At 31.4% G+C, this 14,001-nt stretch overlaps 1 protein-coding gene across 2 annotated transcripts in view; it reads right to left on the minus strand.

Moving 5' to 3' along the window:
- CNTN6 (contactin 6) overlaps positions 1-13,508 on the minus strand; it is a 270,512-nt gene extending 257,004 nt beyond the window's left edge. Inside the window, exon 1 of one of the 2 annotated variants that reach the window (XM_038565825.1) lies at positions 13,379-13,508. The gene's annotated coding sequence lies outside the window, so the exon portion shown is untranslated. Of the gene's footprint in view, positions 1-13,369 lie in introns of both variants that reach the window. The other variant, XM_038565826.1, reaches the window with a different exon arrangement.
- Between the last annotated feature and the right edge of the window lie 493 nt (positions 13,509-14,001).

Here is a 14,001-nt window from a genome sequence, read left to right on the forward strand (position 1 = left end):
AGCAGATCTTAGAAGTTCTCACTATAAAAAAAGGGAAAAAAATGTGATTGTGTGAGGTGTTGGATGTGTTCACTAACTTTATTATGGTAATCATTTTGCAAAATATACATATATCAAATTATTATGTTGTATTTCTTAAAATAACAAGTTATATGTCAATTATATCTAAATAAAGCTGGAAAACAAAAAAACAATATGTAAAAAGAGCACTCAGTTACAGGCATACAATAATATTTGATTTTTCATTTGTTGTCTGTGCTGTTGCTGCTTAAAGTAGATATATTGACATTTTCTGAATATAAGTCATTTAAGCAAGAACTCTTGTTTAAAATATAAGTCATTTAAGCAAGAGCTCTTATTTAAAAAGAAGAAAGAAAGGTTTTAGAGCTTATTTTTCACTGTAGCATAATCTGATTTATAAATGTCATAATTCTAAACAGAAATAAAACATGTTTATTTGATGGTCTTCATCTCATTATTAAATATGCCATACAGATGAATATATTCAGTCTAAATCAAACAAAAATTTATTTCTAAAATACTATTTGGCAAAGCCAAATATCACATCTCATTATTTCCTCCAAAATAAAATAGCATCATATATGACCATAATAAGTTATACTAAGTTAAATGAAGGTTAACACAAAACTAAGAGGCTCTTCTAAGCATCTGGGGAAGCAAATTATGTATCTCACATTCTTTGAGCTATCTGATAAAGAAATTATCACACACATCACATATATAGTCTGTCTCTCTTTAAATTTATAAATTGTTGCCAGATCCAGAGATATTTACAATCACAGGTTTTACCCTCAAACCTGTTTCCTATTACCTATATGCACTTCTGAATTGTCCTAATAGGCCAAATCCTTAAAAGCCCACAACATAAATCAACTCCAAAGATAGGTCAAATATAATTTCAGGTTGTACAATAAATAACTACTTAAGTTTTCTGATTGCATCATCACGGACTAGATTACAGTGGTTGCCAAGGGTAAAGATATATTTAGGTTTAACATTAATTATTTTAATATGTCTTATTTTTTACACCATTAGATTTAGATGACACTAATAGCATATTTGGAATAAGCACAAATGTATTTAATTTAACGTTTCTCTAGTATATTTAGAATCTACATTCCTTAGAGGAAGCATTTGTTGAATACCCACCACATGGCAGACACTCTGGGAGGTGCTGGAACTATAGTTGAAAACATAGTCCCTCTCCTTAGTAAACTTCAAATTTATTCATTTAGACTTTATGACCTACTATACAATCCATGTTAAATACTGATTTAATTTAATAAGACTAAGAACAATAATTGTATATCAGTAGTTGTATATCACTTAGAGTTATAAAAACATATTGGAAACATTAACTTTTTCAGTTTTTATGCAGTTTTTTGACTTTGTGGAAGCCAGGCTATTGAATAAACAAAGAGACTGAGGTTCAGTTAGTATTTCACACATTTTACAAGGTTTCAGCCTGAAATACAATTATATTATAACTTTAGAAAAAAAGTTTGAAACATGTGAAAAATAAGTGTGATCTTCTTGATGTAGGATGAACTTCTTGAGAAAAAAAAAAAAAGTGCAATCCAAATGGAAAAATGGACACAAGATATGAGCCGACCTTCATAAAATTAGCAGATAAAAATCGTCCAGACACTTATGAAATATTCAGACCATATTATGGAAAAGGGTCTTTTAGAGCAATATTGTAATATAGTTTCTGTGTTTGTTTTGTCAATACAATTGGAGAGTGCTCACAATGTACACATGTACTATTTACAAGTGTGTGGCAATGGGAATTCAGCTGCCTGGAAATACAGATAGAATTGTCTTCCCAAAGGACAATTTAGTGATATACACACTATCATCTTCAAAATAATACATATTTAACTCTGAAATTTTAATATTCTGGATTTATTTTTAAAAATAATCATGTAAAATATTAAATATTAAAACATCTCGGTACAAGTATATAGGCACCATAACATTTTTCACAAGTAGTAAATAATTCTAAAAAAGCTAAATATATGATGATACATTATTGGTTTGAGAAAATTTATGGCACACCCACCTGGTGAATATCCCTCAGATTTGGGGGAATATTTATGATATTTGAAAATGTTCACAGTATGTTAATTAACAAGAACAAGTTATAAAACCGAAAATATAGATTCACATCAATGCTGTATTTTACACACACACACACACACACAAAGATGACCAAAAAGATGTCATATCTTAAGTGACACTATAATCAGCAATTTTTCTGCATTTTCCAAATTTTGTGTAATAGAGGTATATAATTTTCATAATCTAGAAAAAGATTAAAGTGAAGTATATTTTGACCCAGTACTCCCACTATTGGGTATTTACCCAAGAAAACAAAAACACTAACTTGAAAGATATACACCCCTATTTTTATAGCAGCGTTATTTACAATGGCCAAGATAAAGAAGGAACCCAAGTGTCTGTCAATAATTGAATGGATAAAGATATCACACACACCACACACTTTAAAATATTACACAGCCTTAAAAAAAAGAATCATATCTTTTTGTGATTTGTGACAGCATGGATAGACCAAGAGGGTATTATGCTAAGTGAAATAAGTCAGATAGGAAAGGCAAATGCCAAACGATTGCAGTTACATGTGGAATCTAAAAAACAAATGAACATAGAAGTAACCCACAAAACAGAGAACAATCTGGTGGTTGCGGTATGGGAGACAAGTAGAGGAATGTGTGAAATAGATAAAGGGGTTAAGAAGGATGAACTTCCGGTCATAAAAAAAAATTCGTCATAGAAATGAAAAGGACAGCTTAGAAAATATAGTCAATAATATTGTAATGTCGCTGTATGGTGACAGAGGTGACTATACTTAAGCAATGAGCACTGAGTAATATATGTAATTACTAAATCAATAGGTTGTATACCTGAAACCAATATAACATTGTATGTTAATTCTATTTTGATAAACAAATCATTAAAATAAATAAATAAATAATTTCTGACTTTTATTTTCTTCATTTGCTATATAGTATAATTTTTCAAAGTTACTTAAGAATTTGAGGTCATTTGCAAATCTTGATCAAATTTCATCATATCAAAAAGTCCATAAGTACTCTTTACTTGCTGAAAATGAATCACATTCAAGTAAAGGAGATAGGACATATGATTAGAACATTATATGAACATTTATATGAGATGGTACTTTTTGCTAATCCACTCTTTTTTAGGCAGATTGTGAATATTTTGCATAACCTAGAATATATCACTATCTAATATTGGATAATAATTGGATAACTATTATTCCAAGCAAATACATACCCCTTTATTTTTTTTTAAGAGTTTATTTATTTATTTATAGAGACACAGAGAGAAAGAAGGCAGAGATACAGGCAGAGGGAGAAGCAGGCTCCATGCAGGAAGCCAGATGTGGGACTCGATACCAGGTCTCCAGGATCATACCCCGGGTTGCATGCGGCGCTAAACCGCTGCGCCACCGGGGCTGCCCTACATATCCCTTTAAATTTAGTCCTTTTGGTATTTCTTACTGTACCACAGTATTTTTTTTTAATTATCTTGGAAATAGATAAATTAACGTCTAATTCTCATTTCTCAAGTAAGATATAAAATTAACAATGTTAGCCACCCAACTGTAGAAATGAAGCTTAATTGAGCTCAACAATATATTTCAAAATTTTAACTTCACAATAGCAGAACTTTTCTTTTTCTTGTTCAGAGTTAAACACCCCTATGCCTGGAATGGCATCAATCACACAGTAAGTATTCAGGCAATATTTGTGGAACTAAGATATTAGTGAAAATCATTGTCTATTATGAATGAGCAAAGGATATACAAAGAGGAATTAGTCAAAGTCCAAGCCTTCAAGAACTTAGACTCTGGGACAGTTAATAAAACAAGCCAAAATATGACAAATTTCTGTGTTTAAAAAAAGCTAAAATACCCTTTAAAACTGTGTTTTATAAGATAGCAGTAGTAATTAACTCTATGTATCACACTTTTCAATCTTAAATAAAGATGAAATTAACAAATTTTGGTCTCTGACATGTTATTTAATAAAACTTTAAAATCACCTTTACTATTGCCTTATTAGTAGTACATTTTATTTGGCCATAATATTAATATTAGTAATTAATTATGTTAAATTATTCACCTAAATTAACCAGAATTTTTGTATAAACTGATGTAATTTCATGTACAAGTGAAAACATAAAAGAACTAAAATCCAGGAGCTAAAACTCTGAGAATGGAAAAAAATATTTTAGGACATCCAAAGATATATTTATGAATCTTAAAACTTCAGGTGGCATAAAATTATTTGCTGTTGTTGTTGTTTCATGCTTCTTTATGAAAAATGATCTTTATTAAGTAAAGAAGCCACTAATGGTAAAAGGAATTGTCACAAGTATTGTGCAGATAATGGATGTGTGTGTGTGTAAATGTATGAAAATTTCTATCTGGCTTTCTATGTTGAAATACACATGACAAAAAGGTGATTTTTCTTTTAAATTCCAGTCTCTATTTTTCTAGAATAAAGTTGTTTCTGTCACTGAATAATCATTCTGAACATCTTATGGCAAAAAGATGGAAGCAGAGTGAAGTCAGCAAACAGAAAGCTTTCCACACCAAGTGCCCTATATCTTGACAGGGAGATGTAGATAAAGTTCTCATTCCTCCTGTCTACAAATCGCACAGATACAGTTTGCACAAAATATCAACTTAAAATAAAGCAGCCACCTCTGAAAAATACATATATTTTAGCCACTATGGTAATTTTAAGAGAATCATTGAATATACACTTTTGTGTTAACATATAAATAGGAATGTCAGAATTAGCTTCTCTGTCAGTACCACAGATTCACAATTAAGCAGGTTTAAGAATTGCTAACTAACATCAACCCAGAAAACATCTTCATGTCATACTTAAAAAAATTACCTCCTATCAACACTTGAGTAACTGTAACCTTTTCATCCCAACAAAACTTTAAGGACTTTCTTTAATTTACTCTTATATCAGCTGATAGAAAAGTAGCATCATGTCTGATTTCTGACCTTCTCTTTCATTTATTGCTCTTTACTGATTGGAGGACTTTGACAGGTACTAGGGAGAAAAATTATGTTCTTTTGCTAAGAGCTCTATTCCAACAAATATATTATATTTCTGATATTTACAAAGATACTACAAAAAACTCCTTACACAACCCCTTTATCATAAAAATGTAAGAGAAGCCAGATCAATTAAACTTTGGAGTAATGAACAAATAAAAGCATTGAAAATAAAATGTCCATGTTGGCCTCTTACATACAAGAGTGATGAATTACTAGGAACTTTACAAAATGTCTTAATTGAGTTTCTCCTTCCACCCTTAAAAGAACATGTATAAAAAGCTTTTTTAAAAAACCCATCCAAATTCTCACTTTTAACCAACAGAAATCATCTAAAAGAAGAATGATCTGCTTACTACTCAGCTTGACTGTGTTATTAGGAATTATTGCGCTGACAAACATTTTGAGTAATTTCCTGTACATTTTAAGAGTTTGTACTCCATTAAACATAAGGAATTAATATAGTTACCAATCCTAGAGAATATGTAAACAACATCAACTGGCCAGCTTTTCTAACTAAACCTAGAGTATTTCCTGGCATACTGTCTCATTGAATAAACTGTCCTTCTGGACTAAATCAAGCACTTTAGTAAATTAAATTAACGTTTGAGGAATTAATGGAGAAATAGAATTGACTTCACCCATTTCTTATATGCTAATGTGATAATATAGTGAATAACTAAAAAATTATGGAACAGCATCTTTGACTTCTGTGAAAAATCTTATTTTAAACTGATAATTAACTTGTGCTTCAAAATTTTGGAATGAGTTATGCTTTGACCCTTAAAGCACTACTAAACTGACTGAAAATGCATCAGAGGAAATCTATGAAGTCATAAGACCACCAGAAGAAAATAAAATATCAGCAAACCGGAAAGTTTGATCACTTCCTAAAAGATGGAAAGCAAATGAGGAAAACTACTGTTAACATGGTAGTATGTGATTGCATGCAATATGATGCAGAAAGGTATCATTTTTACCATAGACATATGGAATGCTATATAAGAGATACTTTAAAAAATGCATAATTAAGTTTGTAAATGAAAAAGAATAATTGTCAGGGACCCAAAATAAAGAGGAAACTCAGGGTTAGATTGATGAGGACCCAAAATAAGGAGAAAACGCAATGCTAGTTAAAATAAACCAAGGAAAAGAGGACCTGTCATGAAACAGAGGACTTTAGAGGATTCTGCTTATCTAGTGGAAAGAAAGGGCCTTCCAGAGGTATGCTGAAAATCAAGTTTTATTCAAGCTAGGATAGTGCCTAATTTTTTTCTGTCTGCATGGTAAGGTAATTTTAGGTCAAAAATTAACATAGAAACTAGTACAAAACAGAGAAATTATAGAGCAATGCTGTAGAGAAGAATCTTCAACTCTGATAATGACTGTCTCTCTTGGGAATCAATGTCTGCTGAAGGTGAATTTGTCATAAAAGGAGATTAGAAACACCAATAAGAATAAACCACCATGAGGGAGATTCAGCAGACACAAATAATGAATAATTTGTCCCTAGAAAACTATAACTAATTGAATAATAAAAAAATCAACTTTAAAATAAGATAATTTTTTAAATAAGCAATAGAAATTACAGAAATCAAAAAAAAATTCTGAAAAGAAAAATAAATTTATGAAATACAGGTGAAAGGAAATCATACAGAGTGAAACACAAAAAAAGAAGATGTAAAAATATGTAAAATAAGACAAAGAAGAATAGAAGAAGGTTCAAATACCTAATGAGCATCTTAGAAAAAATAAAGATGCAAAAGGGATAAAAGTAAATATATAGTAGCTCAGAATTTTTCAAAGTTGAAGTTAGGCAGATTTAGGAGCTTGTAGAGGCCAGAATGGTATAAATTTAAAACAAATCCACACCTACACACATTGTAATGAACTCAAAGACATCACTGCAAAGAGAAATTTTTAAAGTCTACCAGAATGATGAAACAAAGACAAATATATCTTCAAAGATGTTATAGTTAGATTTTGAGCAGTCTTCTCATGAGCAAAATTATATTCCAGAAGAGCACTGAACAAAATATGCAAAAAATATTGAGAAAAAATTATTAGTCACATGGAGTTTGTAACCAACTGTATTATTATCTTAAAATGCGAGTAAGGTAAGTAATTTTTAGAAAGATAAACTATAAGAGAGTTTAAGATTGTTTCTAGAATGATCTTCAAATGGTCTTCAGTACTTAGAAAATAAATCCACAAGATGTATGTATGTAAGAAGAAATGATTAATAAATAACAGAAAAATGTCATAAATCTCTAAAAATTATTTTTTATATTTATTTATTATTATTATTTTAAAGATTTCCTTTATTTATTCATGACAGACAGAGAGAGAGAGAGGGGCAGAGACACAGGCAGAGGGAGAAGCAGGCTCCCTGCAGGGAGCCCAATGCGGGACTTGATCCTGGGTCTCCAGGATCACGCCCTGGGCTGAAGGCAGCGCTAAACCGCTGAGCCACCCAGCCTGCCCCAATCTAAAAAATTATTGATAAAATATTAGGAGAAGTTTAAATACAAAGTGAAAAAAAAATAGAAACATGTACATTGGAAAAATGTCTTGGAAGAAATTTAAGCAAGCCATTGTCCAGTTTGTGAAAAGCAAGATATTTTATCTTTAGCTTTATTAGAAAGTATAAAGTTTTATTTTATGTTAAAATATTTCTGTTCACTAAAATGTAATAGAATATCTAATTTTAAGGTAGTAAATATTGGAAAAAAGGAATATAGAATGCTTAACAAATTCAATAAAAGAGAGCAAACAATAAATGCAATAAAATAAACTATTGAAAATATCTCTGGGAAGTGGGATTAGAAATACATGGAAAGTTATTAGTTTTTTGTTTTACTATTTTTCCGATAAGTTCACATCTTTTTGTTTCCAAATTCATACATTACTTTTTTAGGATATTAAAATTTTAATTTAAAAATAGAAAAAAATAAAAAAATAAAAAAATAAAAAAAAATAAAAAATAGAAAAATAAAACTGTTAACAGGGAAAAAATGCACAAGTATTTTGTGATGGTTTTCTTTGGTAAAAGTAATTATGGCTTATTCTTTTCTTCTGTTTTTCAGTATGTTGTTTTTATAGTCAGAAAATTAAATAAACAATTTTTTCTTGATCAGCTCTGATTGGTACATGCAGAACTATCATTTCTATTTTTAGGCTATGTGAATCTGAGGATCAGCATCTCCAAATCTTGTCACAAGATTCCCTGAGCTCCATTTTCATATCTAACTATAATTTACACCTCCAAATTAAATTCTCTACTAACTACCCATTATATTTGATTAGATGATGATTATAATTCTCATTTTTTCATTTTTAATATTATTTTTTCCCAATTAATCCCAAGGCTCATAAGCAAAATATTTTAATAGTAACACTAATATAAAAATGATCAAGCAACTAATATAAAGTGTGCTTATTAATTTCAACTCTTTCTTCCAAGATACTTCTCACATGTTAACCTATTTGTTCCTCTTGCTATTACTATTAAGTCAGTTCTACTATTATCCCCATAATGGATGGGAAATTGAAGTGTAAGAGCCTAAGTTACTTGCTTAAGACCACAGAGCTATTTTGTGCCAAATGTAGAGAAAAGCAATAGCTGATATGTGGCCCTTTATCACAAGAGGCCTGCCTCCAGAATCTTGGTGTTACTATATACACACTCAAGAGGATGGAACTTCTTTTACTAGTAAGATAATTTGTTTTGTACTTCACTAGATACATGACTCACTCATGGCTTCTTTAAAAAAAAAAAAATTCTCAAGGGCAACTCTGGTGGCTCAGTGGTTTGGCGCCACCTTCAGCCCAGGGCATGATCCTGGAGACCCGGGATCAAGTCCCACATCAGGCTCCCTGCATGGAGCCTGCTTCTCCCTCTGCCTGCATCTCTGCCTCTATCTCTCAATGTGTCTCTCATGAATAAATAAATAAAATCTTAAAAGAAAAAAAATCTCAATATCAGTAATTCCATTCATGTATTCATTTAATTCGAAGCTTGTTATGTATAAATTTTATACCCACTTTACTGTCATAAAATATTTGAGACTCTTGATTTTGATTCATGTTACTAGGACCCAAATTCACCCTAAATTTCCTCAAGATTCCTTGCAAGATAGTTAAGTAGGCCATAGATTTCATTATTAAAGACTGACAGGTGAGTGTTAAGAATAAAAAAATAATATATAATAATAATTATAATAGATAATAGAATAATAAGAATGCCCAATGGCTCTGCTTTTTTCTCTTCCCTAGTATGTCCTGTATTATACCTCTATATCTTCATCACAAGTATTTAGTACTAGAATATATAGTACATATTCAATTATGACTAGAATAGCCCTTGTCAATATGAATAATGGGAATAATTTCGCTTTCTAATGAAATTTCTATTTAAAATAATTCTCCAAAACTGAAAGATGTTTATTTAAAAATATATGTTAATTCCTGTCTTGTTCTACAGAAACAACAAAAAGAAAGAAAAACAAGTAAAAAAACTTTGTCTTTAATAAAAATGTGTGAATACAACCCCAAAACATAGATCTGAAGCACATTTCCATTGCTGCCAAATACCAAAAAAAAAACAACAACAACAACAACAACAACAAAAACATAAAACGAAAACAAAAACATGGACCTACATGAAGTGAGTAAGTGCAGGCATATAGGAAAGCTGACAAGAACTTTCTCCTTCATTTACTTTTAGGAGGATACAGATTGCTCCCAAGTCTGCTAGGTTATACTCCCTGCCCCAATACATGCACAGCTTCCCCGATTATCAACATCCCCATCACAGTGTACATGGATCTACAACTTGTTATTTTCAACAAAGTTACACTAATACATCACTATTACCCAAAATCCATAGTTCATACCAAGGTTATTCTATGGGTTTAGACAAATACATACTGACATGTAACTACCATGACACTATCACACAGGGTTGTTTCAGTGCCCTAAAAATCTTCTGTTTTCTCTATTCATCTTTCATGTATACATTTTTATGTATAAAAAGAAGATAAAAGGGAAAAAAGCTAAGAGAAACACAGTTGAAAAATGAGATCAGCCACAGTTTTAACATAATGCTTAGGCAATTATTCTTATACAGATTAAATTTCTCTAAAACATAATCTTTCTGTGTATATTTTTAAAAAGAAGATCAAAGTGAATTGAAAAAGTTTAAAATCAAAATTAAATTTGGATAAAATGATAGATGTGGAAGACAGACAAATGAGATCCATCATGCTCATAACTGGTGATCCTAAAAAAAAGAAAAAAAGGAACAAGCGATATAATAACAATAAAAAATCAAATATGGAAAGTAACAACAACAAAATTGAATTAAAAATCTCAAATCAATGTAGTACACCATATTCAAGCAAAGTGGAAGAAAACTGGCTAATTCTAGGATATATTATGGCAAAAGAAACCCAACAAAAAAACAACCCGAAGAATCATTTGGACACACATCAGAAAGCAGCAACTTTTATTTAAGGATGGAAATTTCAGACATATCTAGTAACCAATGGGCAGTAACATTCAGTATGGGAAGAGTCTCCAGTATTGTTTACAAATATTTACAGGCTTTTAAAGGGAAAGATATGTGTGGTTCAAAAAGATTAATGTGTCTTCCATGTATAAGGCAAAAGAAGAAAATGTTCTATGTAGGCACACAGAAAATATAGCATCTATGACTATCTCTTTGGTGAATGGGTACTGGTTAAGAGTGAAATCCAACAATCCAAGAAATAATTCAAAACTAAGAATATAGGAATGATGAATTGAATAGTAAGTAATTGGTAAGGACTAATGTTTTTCAAATTCCAAATAAGTCTGAGACTGTGTGAATTAAGCCAAAATGTAAATACTATAAATCCCAATAATGTAAAACTGATACTATAACTGAAGTTCAAGTGGCATATATAACACAGATAAACATAAAGTACATGTGTTAATGTCTGTAAGTATCATAACAAAGACTTACAAGAGATTGTTTAATATTTTAACATGCATCCTAAAAATGATGACTTCAAACTACTAATATTTTCTTAATTTTTTTCCTAACTTGTGTTGTTTTTATGGACCTAATATCTCCTTTAGAAAAAAAAATACATGAAATTTAGCAATTTTTTCAGTTTCATATTAGCCTTTTTTCTATTTAATCCAAATCTAAAATAAATTCAATTCTTTTTTTAAAGAATAGGGTAAGATCATATTCTTTTAAAAGAATATCTTTCTATCTATCTATCTATCTATCTATCTATCTATCTATCTATCTATCATCTGTCTCTGATCACATTATCTAAATACTTATTTGCCAAAAACAAACAAAAACGTACATAAGAATTCTTCTGAAGTCTCTCCCTTTCATTTTCTTATTTGGATTTAGGCATAGGATATTTACAAATATGATGATTGTTTTTTTATAGGTGACAAGATTTCTTTTTTGAACTTTTATGTTTAGCTTAAGTTATTTTTAAGGAGTATAGCTTATGCTACTGCATTCTACTTATGATATTAAATACATAAGTGAAAAATAAATATCTCATAATCCTCCCCCTTCTACAAAAATAATCAAAAAGGTACAAACTTACTTTCATATTACTGAGTATTTTAATTTGTCAAAAACACAAAAGTACACAAACAACTTAATACACCTCACATTCTTTTCATGAGATAATTGATTTTTTTTGTCTAAGCTTAAACCAAATATATATTAATTCTCCAAATGACAATGTGAATTTGTTTTCATTAGGGAAAGTTACATGGAGAATACTAAACAAACTCTTCTAGCACTTCACTAGAAATGTTCAAAGGAAGTAATACAGTTTATAAATGACACACTTTTTGGCCAAGATGTGATAAGTTATGCATTTTATAACCTCATAGAAAGACTTCTAAAAATTGCAGATTTATATATTTGAAATCTCTAGATTGCATACCCATGATAGTGCTTTAAAAAAAATCACTGAAGCATCAAAGATGAAATGACTGTGTGTTCCTGTTTGTTATACAAATCAGGTCAGTATTTTGTGTGTGCATGTTTTTTGTGTGTGAATTTTTGTAGGTTCACACGTGTGTGGGGGGCTGGGGCATGGGAGAGTGTGCTTAAGTATCTTACCTTATAAAATACAATGCGCATAAATTGATGAAACCTTCTATAACAATAAAGATAAACCCATCACAGGTAAATGAAGACTGTTCAAAACTAGAAATTCAATAGGCAACATATGGCTCTGTCTCATAAACATTTTTTAAAAAACGTTGCCACTGTAGGTAAGATTATGAATACCTCATATTCCAAATTGCTTCTGTGTAATTCTACTGTTCTCCCTATTTTCTTTCTCAGTATAACTTCTGTTTAGTCATTCTGTGAATATTTCTCAGAGGACATAGTCAGGATGCTGATTATTTAAACATAAGTAGTTTTCAACTGGAGAAGCAAGAACTATGAATTCCAATTTCTCCCCAAACCCCCAAAGTTGACAGTATTCCATTAACATAATGGGCTGTACGTAGCTAATCTCAGAGCTCGTATAAGTTTTGTTCCCAAGTCATCAACTTCTGAAACTTTTCATAAAGTATTACAGGTACCTAATACTGACAAGCTTAACTATTGTAAATGGAAACTCCAGAAGCTATTTTCTGGAAGCTGGCGGAGAAGCAAAATGCCAGACAAAATTTGGTGGGGTCATGTGACCTCCAGTCTTGCATTGCTCCCCTCACCAAATCCCTCCCCCAGGAAACTTTTTATAACCATTCCTTTAAATCATCCGACGGACACTGCAAATCCCACCCCTCTGCCCTTTGATGAAAAAAAATTAGCAATAACATTTTCTCATTTGCCGTTACAGAAAGGGCGTGAAGCCATCTGAAACTACCAGAATTAGCACTGTCATCCCGTCTTGCCCATTAGTTTTACTGCAGCAAAGACTAGTGAAACACTGAAAAATGTACCTGTAGTCTCTCTTTCCCTGGTTTGATCCTAAGCTCCCCAGAATACAGATTCAATACATTTTCTCTCACAAGGAATAAATGCATTTTAAGCATCAACATCATAGAAACATAGCATAAATAAAGCAGTGACTTCTCCCCCCAAACCCAGCTTTTACCTGTTATGCTAATACAAAGACATTGAAAGGAAGAAAAACTGCAGCTTGCCCAGCAAAATTCTCATTGCAGCAGACAGCACAATTTTGTACTTACAGATCTTACCAGGGAAATGTCTCGGGATCTTTACAATTTTTCTGCAGAACTCTGTTTCAAGCTCTCAGCCAGGCATGCTGTGCATCCAGGCAGAACCAAGCCGTATGGAATGTCTATGCAGCTGGGAGATAATGGGACTTTTTTCCCAGCTGGGACTGCAAGCCTTTTATCCACTGAGTATTGCGTGGCTCTTCTCTGGTCTTAAGCATGAAATACGCTCCCCTCCTGCTGCATTCCTGACGGAACCTAGACAATTAGTTCTTGAGGCACATGTGCAAATCTCCCGTTTGGAATATTCAAGAGGAAAATTCTCCCTATATTGAAAAATCAGCTCTATCTTCACCATCCTTCACAGAATCAGAGAGAGCTGAGAGCAGCTGCCATTCCAGTGGCATGAAAGATTAAATTCATCCTCCCCTTTCTTTGACTGGAGATAGTCACTCCTGTTGGGTCATCAGAAAAATCTCTCTTATTGAAAACTGGGTCAGGCTAACTATTTATCAGGTTTCCGAAGTCATTTATTGTCTTCTTCTGGTTTCACTGCATTGTCATTTGCAAGCAAAGATTAAGTCAGTTAAGGGTCTGCACTGATTAAGACTGTGTTCCAATGTAAGTCAGCTTTCTGAAGCATG

Source organism: Canis lupus, chromosome 20 (genome assembly GCF_011100685.1).
Source record: "Canis lupus familiaris isolate Mischka breed German Shepherd chromosome 20, alternate assembly UU_Cfam_GSD_1.0, whole genome shotgun sequence".
In the NCBI taxonomy this organism is placed as follows: Eukaryota; Metazoa; Chordata; class Mammalia; order Carnivora; family Canidae; genus Canis; species Canis lupus.